We start from the raw sequence: 11,141 nt of genomic DNA, 5'->3' as shown, positions 1-11,141 counted from the left end.
TATAGGGCCTGAGGCCGTAGCTTATTCAGATAAACAGGTTGTTCATCAATATCCTTACTTCCTTTATCATTTCAGTTACCAGTTATCAGTTCAGTTATCGGTTATTAGTTCAGTTATCAGTTTAGTTATCAGTTATCAGTTATCAGTTATCTTTTCAGTTATCAGTTTAGTTATCGGTTATCACTTTAGTTTCAGTTTCAATAGTTATCATTTAAGTTATCAGCTTAGTTTCAATTTCAGCATTTATAATTCTTTCTTCCAGTTGCTTTACATACCAGTGCAATTCAAATGTACTGACGTCCCTTTTGCCCGGGGCCTGCATCTCACGATGCAGGTAATGATTTACAGGTTGATGATTCAGAACGCTAGGATTCTCGTACCAACTATATGGTGATCCCCAGTTCTTTCGGGGCATTATCATTACCTTACAGTCTTTAGTATTTTCAGACAGTCAATGTTTTCAGTATTTCATTAGAGGCTTCATAGACTAGTGTAACAGTTAGACAGAGGCACAGGCTTTTCATATTTAGCTATGTTAGCTACAAATATGTTTCAGAATTGTATTAGTATCTCCGCACTTTGATTTATATCATCCAGACGTTCAGTATATCAGCATGTGTTAGTTTATCTTCCGCATTCAGTATGTTATGATACCACATGTTGATTCAGTCAGCCAGTTGGTTCACTCGGTGATATGTAGTCAGGCACCGAGTGCCGTGTTATGTCCAGGCCCAGGTTCGGGGCGTGACAAAGCATGGTATCAGAGCACTAGGTTCAAGAGTCATAGGGAGTCTATGAAGCCGTGTCTAGTGGAGTTTCCTTTATATGTGTGTGCCGGAAACTCATATAAATGGTTAACTACCAAGACATCCAGGATTGTCTCATTTCATTCTACTCTAGATCGTGCCATGAAGCTTAGAGCAATAGTTAACCTTCTCTTCCTATCGAATTCCAAACATATTGGATGCCCAAGCGATGCGCAGGAGAAACCTAAGGTCCTAGAGAGGATAATTACCCATTGGGGTATAATTATGGAGTACATGTTGGTAAATATTAGACTTGAGAGGATGTTAAAAGTGGGACGTAATGGATAGTAGTACAGATTAAAGCTTAACATTATCAGAAAGTACAAATGTAGTTATGATGTCTTATGGTTATCAGTTTACCTCAGTTACCAGTTATACAGTCTTTCAGTTAGCAAGTTTATGGTTATTTAGTATGCTAGTTCTCAGTTATATGGTTACCAAATATCCATTTTCAGTGTATCAAAATTTCTGGTAACTTGTGAGCATATGGTGATGCATATGGGTTCTCAAAGAAAATGTAAGTAACAGTGATTATAGAGAAACCTTCACATATTTTAGGTCTGGATTAAGACCAAGACTCACCGGATGGCACAGGAAGTGATCTATCAGATGATGGTATACTTTGAAGGATAAGTTTGTGTATGGTAGTGTATTTATATGTGTTTTACCTCCTAGAACAACTTCATTTAATTCTTGGAAATGGAGCCACAAGTTGGATGATGATAGTTCAGATGTCAGACCCTAACATTGGTCATAATAGCTTTGGACAGAAAAGAGCCTAAGGGTAAAATACCTAGGAGTTAGAAACATTTGTTATTACCAAAGATGTGATTTCGTACAACTCATGCAAATGACTAGAAGATATGATGTATGCAATGAGAACCAAGAACATCCAATATTGAATTTCAGGGAATGATTTAAAGTTGTTTAGATTTATACAAATCAGAACTAGAAGTACCACGTTAGTAAGTTACTATAAGAAGTGGCTATTATTGTGAGATAAAAGATATGGCAGTTCCCCTTTAGGTTATGTGACTAAATGATTACCCCGGATGTTTATAGTATGATATGATTTTGTATTGTATAGAAAGTTTGGGGTTATATATTCCAATTTTGTTTAAGATAGATGAATTCCCTAAGTGTGATCCACCCACATAGTTAAAAAAAAAGAGATAGTATTCGACTGTAGGATAGGGTTGGATGGTGAGGGATTTTAGGAATAATCTTCTATTTCCCTTTAGTTATTCAGAGGACTAGAAAACATGATGCTAGCAGGTGGTTAGTTAAAAGAATAGTAAGTAAGTTTTGAGTTGATACAAGGAATTAGCAATTTCAGAAGAGCTAGTATAGGTATAAGTTGAATTACTTAGCCAAGTTAACTCTAGTGAGTGGATGACAGTTTGAAATACCGAACGTGTGTTAGAAACCAAAGAGCTTAAGTTAAATCCGAAGTACAGTGATAGTGGGAGAAAAATCAGCTAGGCAGTGAGAGAGCAAGCTACAGAAGAATAGCCTTTAAGAGTTATCGAAAGGGGTTTTCTCCAAGATTGACAGTGAGAGCAGAGTTAAATCATTAATATTGTGTATGATATTTGTGAATACATTAGCTTTCCATTATGTGAATAATATAGTTTTTCCTAGTTCAGAAGTAAGTTGGAAGATGAGTCGTCATTGGCGTAGAGTGCAATGAATTGCAGAAAATAAAGAAAGGTATTTGGATCCCAACAAAAAGAGAAGGATCCACAAGTAAGTGACCTTTGGTCTAAGGGGTGATGTAAAAATTTTCGGTAAGTCCAGTTAGTGATTTGAAACCTGAATAATTAGCATGGGATATGAAAAAGAAAATCAGTTCGGTAATGAGGAAAAATTGTATAATTACCACAGGGATTATGTCTAGCATGTGTAAGAAACACAAAGTGGTAGGAATGATCAAGGAGCTTAGTTATTGATCATAAAGTGATCACAGAAAAAGCTGTAAAACCATGCCTATTTCTGTATTATGAGGGTAGTGGCTTTGCACGAGACTCTAATTTTTGAATACAAGTCAAAGACTTAGCTCACAATAATACTATTAGTATTTTCAGAAAGTTCTTAAGAAGATAAAGTGTGAGAAGTATAACTCATGATAGAGGTAGATAAGAGAACTCTGGTGAAAGAAGTTCACCAGCCAAGATAGGAGTTCGACTTCGGACTCCGAAGATGACGGAGTTGTTGTATAGAACAGGACTTGTTCCCCCTTAGTAGCCGAAGAGAAGGAGAAATAATTTGATGATCCATATGTGTAGCAGTTGAAAGAGGAGATTCACAAGTATAAGACGATGACTTTTGAATAAGGGGGAGATAATGGTACTTTGAGGTACCAAGACAGATTGTGTGTTCCAGACATTGATGGACTTAAAGAGGAAAGATCATGTTAGAAGCCCATAATTCCAGGTATTATTTCCATCCAGGTTCCCCAAATATGCATCATGACCAAGGAGATTGATTGGTTGAACGACAAGAAAAAGAACGCCGCAGACTTTGTGGCCAATTCTCCGAATTGTCAGCAAGTGAAAGTCGAGCAGCAAAAAGTCTAGTGTTTTATCACAGAATACACATAATTTGAGTGGAGATGGTAAATACGAAATTTATAACAGGATTATCTTGCTCATTTTAAAATCATGATTTGATTGGTTAAAAAGACTTACCAAGTTAGCACACTTCTTGCCAAAAAAAAAACTACAGATTCAGTAGAAGATTATACCAAGTTATTCATTCAGGAAATCCTCTTATTGCATGGGACTCCGTTGTCCGTCATTTCGGATTGTGGTGCTCAGTTTAAAATGAACTTTTAGAAGTTCTTTCAGAAATGATTAGGCACACATTTTTCATCATCAGAAAGATGGCCAGGCAGAGTGCATTGTTCAAACAGTTGAGGATATGTCCTTGATGTTAAAAGTAATTGGGATGATCACATACCTCTCGTTGACCTTGCTAATAATAATAACCTACCATTCTAGTATCAAGATAGCACTGTGAGAGACTCTGTTTGGGCGAAGGTGTAGATCACCAATTGGTTGGTTCGAAGTTGGAGAAGTGGAGTTGTTAGGACCCGATTTGGTCTATGAAACTATAGAGAAAGTTAAGTTGATTCAAGAGCGTTTGAAGAAAACTCAAAGCCACCAAGAGTCCTATTCGAGCGTGCGGCATAGAAACCTAGAGTTTCAAGTTGATGATTGGGTGTTTCTGAATGTTTCGCGTATGAATAGTGTTATGAGATTTGGGAAGAAGGGGAAGCATAGTCCCTACTATATTGCGCCATTTAGATTCTTGCGAAGGATCGGTCAATTAGCTTAGGAGTTAGAGTTGCCACCATAATTAGTGGTGGTACATCCAGTATTTCACGTGTCATGTAATAACATTCAGGTTTCCAGTACTCAGATACTCATGTTAGTTCAGTACTTAGATACTCACAGTTCAGTACTCAGATACTCATGTCAGTTCGGTACTCAGATACTCATGTCAGCTCAATACTCAGCTACTCATGTTAGTCCAATACTTAGACATTCATGCCATCTTAGTACTCAGACTACTCAAATATTCGTGCCAGTTCAATATTCATATATCCATGTTAGTTCAGTATTCATGTATCCATGGCAGGCCAATATTCAGTCAATGCAGTAGTCATTCAGTTCAGTATCACAACAGTTCAGTAATCATGTATTCATTTAGTTTAGTATACAAGTGCTAATGAAAGTTATGTTTCCACCATACGCGTTTAAGGTCCGGAGTTAGCAGAAGTTACAGTCAGGATAATCATTCGAGTACGAATGATCCCAAGGGGGAGATAATGTAACACCCCGTAAATTTGAATCAGTTGTGGATGCATTAAATGAGTATTCATGTGATGGTTATCAATTGTTTATTATAATAAATGTACGAGACAAATCATAAGTGCTTTGGGGTCCAAGGAGAGGACTAAGTCTAAGTCAAGTTGGAAATTACATGATAGACTAAAAATTCCAAATGAGTACGCAAAAGACCTCACTTAGGACGAGCATATCTACATGTATATAAGGAGTTGTGTGATGTAAAACCAATCAAATTAAAGCACATTGAGTCTAGTTTCCAACGCATCAAACCGTTCGTCATTTGGAGGTGTATACAAAAAGTTATGACCATTTTTGTGTCCCTTCCGTCGCCAGCATCCTGGGTAGCGCCGGGTGCTAGCCGTGGCACCGGGAATTTTGACATACTGGAATCAGTGCCACAGGCAGCGCCCAGCGCCACCTGTGGCGCCCGAAATACTATATACTCAATTCGGGGTTCATTTTTACCCATTTATCTTGGCCAAACTTTGGGGTCTTCCTTCACCCTCTCAAGAGAACCAACTCCTACCATCTTCAAGGTAAGCAATCTCCATTAACTTGGTGTGAAATTTCATCATTCTTACACTAGTATTGATGAAATCTACTCATAAAACACATAGATCTTCATGAAATTCCTTCTAGAACTCAAAGGAGGGTTTTGCAAGATTTCTTCCAAAAGGTAATCCTACACCCTTAGACTTGCATGTATGAATTTATTATGGGTATATGAGTGTGAATTAAGTATTGGGACTCTTGGTGTGGTGATTAGAATCCATAAGTTCCCAATATAAATACATAATTATTGTAGAGATTGGAAGGTAATTATTTGATGGAATTTTGTATGTTGGGTGTAGATGGATTGTCATACATGTGATGTTGGAAGTTATAAATTGGTTAGTGATGATGGTGGGATAAATTGTTGATGAATGGTGATAGTTGGATGAACTAATTATATGGTGATGATATGTAGAGATTTATGCCTACAAGGTATTTGATAATATGCCTAAATGGCTTAAGTTATGGAATTTGTTACTAATATTGGTTCCATTGGATATTACTATTGTAGATTGAAGGTTCTTAGTATTGTGGATCATTGTAGTAGCACTAAGGGGCGAAATTGAGGTATGTGAGGCTAACTCTCTATGTTTGGGAATGTTAATGATTCTCCCTACACTACGTTTCTTTTATAATGTTACTAATTGCCTCAGAAATATAGTTAAGCCTAGTTTCTTGAATAGTGTTAGAGCTTCTATTCTCTATCTTCATAACTCGCTCATGACTTTCATTCTGAACGTTGTGAGCTCAGTGCGTATTCAATATAGACTCGGGTTTGATGCCCCCGAGTGTAAGTATAGATTACTCAGTATGCCATATACAGTTGAAATTTCAGTATTCATAATCAGTTCAAGAACACATGTCTCAGTCTAGTCCCATTCAGTATCCCAGTATTATGTAACCCAGTATGATCCAGTATTCCAGTATCATGTAACTCAATGTGATTCAGTATTTCACTATCATGTACTGCAGTACGATTCTCAGTTTCTGATTTTTAAATTTCTGAATGTTGAACACTTGTATTTGGGCCTGAGGCCGTAGTTTATATGCTTTATGCATACTTGGGCCTGAGGCTGTAGTTTATGCTTTATGGATTTTTGGGCCTGAGGCCGTAGTTATGTACACGTATACTTGGGCCTGTGGCCGTAGCTTGTGCACACATATATATATATATTGGGCGCGAGGTCGTAGATTATCCAGATAAACAGGTTGTTCATCATTCAGAAGAGGGAGTATTTATATCCTTACTTCCTTTATCATTTCAGCTACCAGTTATCAGTTCAATTATCAGTTATCAGTTCAGTTATTAGTTTAGTTATCAGTTATCTTTTTAGTTATCATTTCAGTTATCGGTTATCACTTTAGTTTTGGTTTCAATAGTTATCATTTCAGTTATCAGCTTAGTTTTAGTTTCAGCATTTATAATTCTTTCTTTCGGTTGCTTTACATACCAGTGTAATTCAAATGTACGGACGTCCCTTTTGCCCGAGGCCTGCATCTCACGATGCAGGTAATGATTTACAGGTTGATGATTCAGAACGCTAGGATTCTCGTACCAGCTATATGGTGATCCCCAGTTCTTTCGGGGCATTATCATTACCTTACAGTCTTCAGTATTTTTAGACAGTCAGTATTTTTAGTATTTCATTAGAGGCTTCATAGACTAGAGTAACAGTTAGACAGAGGCACATGCTTTTCATATTAAGCTATGTTAGCTACAAATATATTTCAGAATTGTATTAGTATTTCCGCACTTTAATTTATATCATCCAGACTTTCAGTATATCAGCATGTGTTAGTTTATCTTCCGCATTCAGTATGTTATGATACCACATGTTTATTCAGCCAGCCAGTTGGTTCGCTCGGTCATATGTAGTCAGGCACCGAGTGCCGTGTTATGTCCAGGCCCAGGTTCGGGGCGTGACAATGAACCAAACAATGAGGCAAGCAAGGAGTCACCTAGAGTGTACAAGCAATTACTGAGACCGCCTCCTCTGTTTCCACAAAGATTTGCAAAGCAACAAAAAGAAGGCCAATTGCAAAAGTTCTATGATATGTTGAATCAAATCACCACCAATGTGCCTTTTGTGGAAGCTCTTGAAAAGATTTCGGGTTATGCTAAATTCATGAAGGACTTGGTCACTAAGAAGAAGAATGTTAATTTTGAGACAATCAAGGTCACCCACCAATGTAGTGAAATCATCTAACAAATCGGGGTTAAGAAAATGAAAAACCCGGGGGCTTCAACAATTTCTTGTGCTATTGGGTTAACAAGCTTCGCAAAAGCTTTGTGTGATTTGGGCTAGTATCAATTGGATGCCCTATGCCGTATCTAAGAAGTTAGGTTTGGGGGATCCTAGACCTACCCCAATGAAGTTGTTAATGGCAGATCGAACATTGAAAAACCATTGGTTGTCATTGATGATGTCCTTGTCAAAGTGGATCATTTATATTTTCATGCAGACTTTGTAATATTGGATTGTGAAGTGGAGGTAGAAATTCCAATCATCCTTGGCAAGCCTTTCTTGGCTACCAGGCGAGGTATTTGTGATGTTCGGGTGGGAGAGCTCAAATATAGATTGAATGATGAAGAGGCAATTTTTCATATTCAAAAGCCAATGTAACAACCACATGACTATGGTGTGATATCCGTAGTTGATGTGGTAGATGATGCATTTGATAATAACATGGAAGATATTTGCGTGGAAGAAGCTCTACATGCGGTTCTCCTCAATTCGAACAATGAGGCCATGGAAGGGTAAAATGAAGTCGTGTTGGCTAAGGAGGGACTCGGTTCATATAATTACAAGCCCGAGAAGATGTCCCTTGACTTGGAAAACCGATTTATTCCTCCAACAAAACCTTCTACCATTAAGCCACTAAAGTACAAGCCAAATTGGGTTGATACAACAAACTTAAGAGTGTCTCAACTCAATGGAATGGATGAATTTCACTTTCAAGCATATAGGAGTAATTTTTTCTATAAGCAAAGAATGAAGTTCCTCCATAGCAAGAAGATCATCATAAGGGAGTGTCACCCCGGGGACTTGGTTATTCTCTACAATTCAAGGTTTAAGTTGTTCCCGAGCAAGTTGAAGTCAATATGATCCGGGCCATTCAAGGTTATGCATTTTTACCCCTTTGGTGTCGTGTATATAGAATCTAGGGATGGCCTTAGAATCTTCAAAGTGCATGTGCGTAGAATCCGACATTGTTTGGGCTAATTTGATAGAGGAAAAGTAGTTTCAAAAATTCAATTGGGGGAACCCCTATGACTTGGTTGGTATTGGACTTTGCATCGTGCCACAGTATTAAATAAGGCGCTTCTTGGGAGGCAACCCAAGTTCTTTTTTCTTTTATTCTTGCATTTTGATTTTGTATTGGTAGTTCTTTTCTTTGATGTATTTTGGGAATTAAATGTTTGTAGGGTGCAGGTTTAAAGTGACGAGGTTGAGCAAAATTTTCCAAGAAAAAATAGAGCAATAGGGGAACAATTGAACCGAACCGTGAGCTAAACTGTAGGACACGGTTTAAACCGTGTCAATTTCCAGACGATGCTAATTTTTGGAGAGTGCAGGTGAAGCTAAATCGTTAAACATGATCGCTTGAACCGTAGTGTCACAGTTTAGTAAATCCCAAGCTAAGCAACTCAGCTTGATGTTGGAAAATGGAGTTGGAACCTCGTAGCCAGTTTGAAGAGCTAAAGGGAACTGTGTAGTGAACTGTAGGCCACAATTTAAATCGTGTCAATTTCTAGATTGCTATATCTATGCTCCGCTGCCATTAATTGGCCATGGTTTCATCAACTATTGGCCACGTTTAGTCTTGTATTTTTTGTTATTTTTTTTATCTTTTATTATATGTTTTCTAGGAATTAGCAATAACCTCATTGGGTTTTCTTCGCCATGGTTCTTATCGAAAGATGCAATATCGAACCGGGCAATCTTAATTGTTTCTAGCTTTTTAATAGTAGGTAGTAATGAATAAAATAGTACAGGAGTCCAAAAGTCAACTTGTGGCTTGTTTGGTACCAACACTGCTAAGATGTATGCCTTGAAACAACTTTGCATGAAATGCATGCTTTTGAAAATTCTAGGAAGTAGTTGAGTTGATTATTCTTGGCATGATCCTTAGGTTTCATTCTTAGCTTTAATGTCACTATATATCTTTTAGGCTATGTCAACCTTTTTCGTTCATGTATATATATATATATATATATCTGTGTGTGTGTGTGTGTGTGTGTGTATGTATGTGTGTATGTATATGCTTTAAGTGTGCATGATCCATGTGTGGTGAGGTTGTAATTGAGTTCTTTTGTGTCAATTGTGGTCTAGAACTTGTCCCAAGTATGTTTCGAGGTGAAAATCTAGGTTGTGCTTGATTTAAAAAATGAGTGTAGGCTTTCTTTGGACCTCTTGTGCCTTTAATTACCTACCCTTGACAAGATTATCCTAGTCAACCCTTCCTTTAGCCTTTTATTGTCAACCGCATTACAAGCCCTTTTCCCTTCTTTTGATAACCTCTTTTGATGCCCCGACTTTCTTAAGCACTTAAAATTACAATCTAGGCCAAAAGCCTAAGTTTGGGGGAGGAGATGGAAAAAGTGTGATGTGGAAGCTACTTGAAGGTGAAGCAACAAGAACACTAAAAAAAAATGAAAAAGACAACAATTTTTTTTAAAAAAAATAGTTGAAATAAAAAGGGAAGAGTACAGACTCGTGATAAAGTGGTGATCACAAATGGAAAGCCTTGCCAAATAAGGAGCTCTAATGGTGTAATTCAATCATATCGCCTAGTTAAAACGAGAGCAAAAAGGGTAAATTTTTGAAGGAATTGTGTTTTGAATTGTCAAGATTGTAGTGCTTAAGAAGGTCATAGTCACTCTTTACCCATATTGATGACCTACCTCCAACCAAAAGCCTACAATACATTCCCGTAAGTCCTAAATAATTTTGAACTAGGCACACCTATATTAGCGGAGATTTATGCGAGGGGCAAGCCTGTGGTATTGCTTTTGTACATTTGAACTTCTTTTCTTAGAGAGAGTACTTATTTCTTTTGTTCATATCCCACTTTTGCTTTGAAAATATAGCAACGTGTGTGGGAATCCCTCTTTATTTGTGAGTGCACATGGAAACTCGAGTGTGATTAATGTTTCTTTTCTCAATTGAGACACATGAACAAAAGAAAGTGTCCTTGTGACTTAAAGATTACTTTAGAAGCTTTGGGATCATAGTCTGACAATCTTCTTGACTTGCTTGGTACTCATGTGGTTTGAAAATTGAATCCTATGGAAGTTGTTGAGGGTTCATGCATTTGAGTATAGTTGTGGTACCAACCGAAGTCATGAGTTTTCGTGCTTGAATGCTTCTTCGCTTGGTTGGGATGCTAGCTTTAGTTTGTGAGCTTAAATGTTTAGGAACTTCAATGAAATGGTGACTAAGTGTGAGTCTTGATTTTCTTGAGGACAAGCAAAAGTGTAAGTTTGGGGGAGTTGATTCGTTAGCTTTTTAGCTAATTGCCCTTATGTTTTGATAGAGTTTAATGCCCCATTTGTTGGAACAAACTGGATAATTGTGCTTTGAATAGTGTATTTTCAGGTTTGAAGTTGTGTGAGAACTTTGGAATTGGCGAATATAAAAAATGGGCAAGAAGTCATCACTTTAGAGCTAAAATTATAGAAAAGTTGAAGCAAAAAGACTTTTAGGCAGATCGTTGGACACGGTTGCTCCAACCGTTGGACACGGTTCAAGAGAAGCCTGAAGAGTTGAAGAAATGAAGCTTCTTGAATTCGCTACGGTTCAGCTGCATCTCATGGTTGACCTCATGGTTGGCCCAACAGGGAAATTTTGTTCACTTTTGGGACTTAGTATAAATAGCTATTATAAGTCATTCTAGGGCATCTTTTTAGGGAGAATACTTGTGTAGCAGA

The sequence above is a fragment of the Nicotiana attenuata genome, unplaced genomic scaffold (genome assembly GCF_001879085.1).
Source record: "Nicotiana attenuata strain UT unplaced genomic scaffold, NIATTr2, whole genome shotgun sequence".
NCBI lineage: Eukaryota > Viridiplantae > Streptophyta > Magnoliopsida > Solanales > Solanaceae > Nicotiana > Nicotiana attenuata.
The sequence above is the reverse complement of the archived record's forward strand: the minus strand, read 5'-3'. Positions refer to the sequence as shown.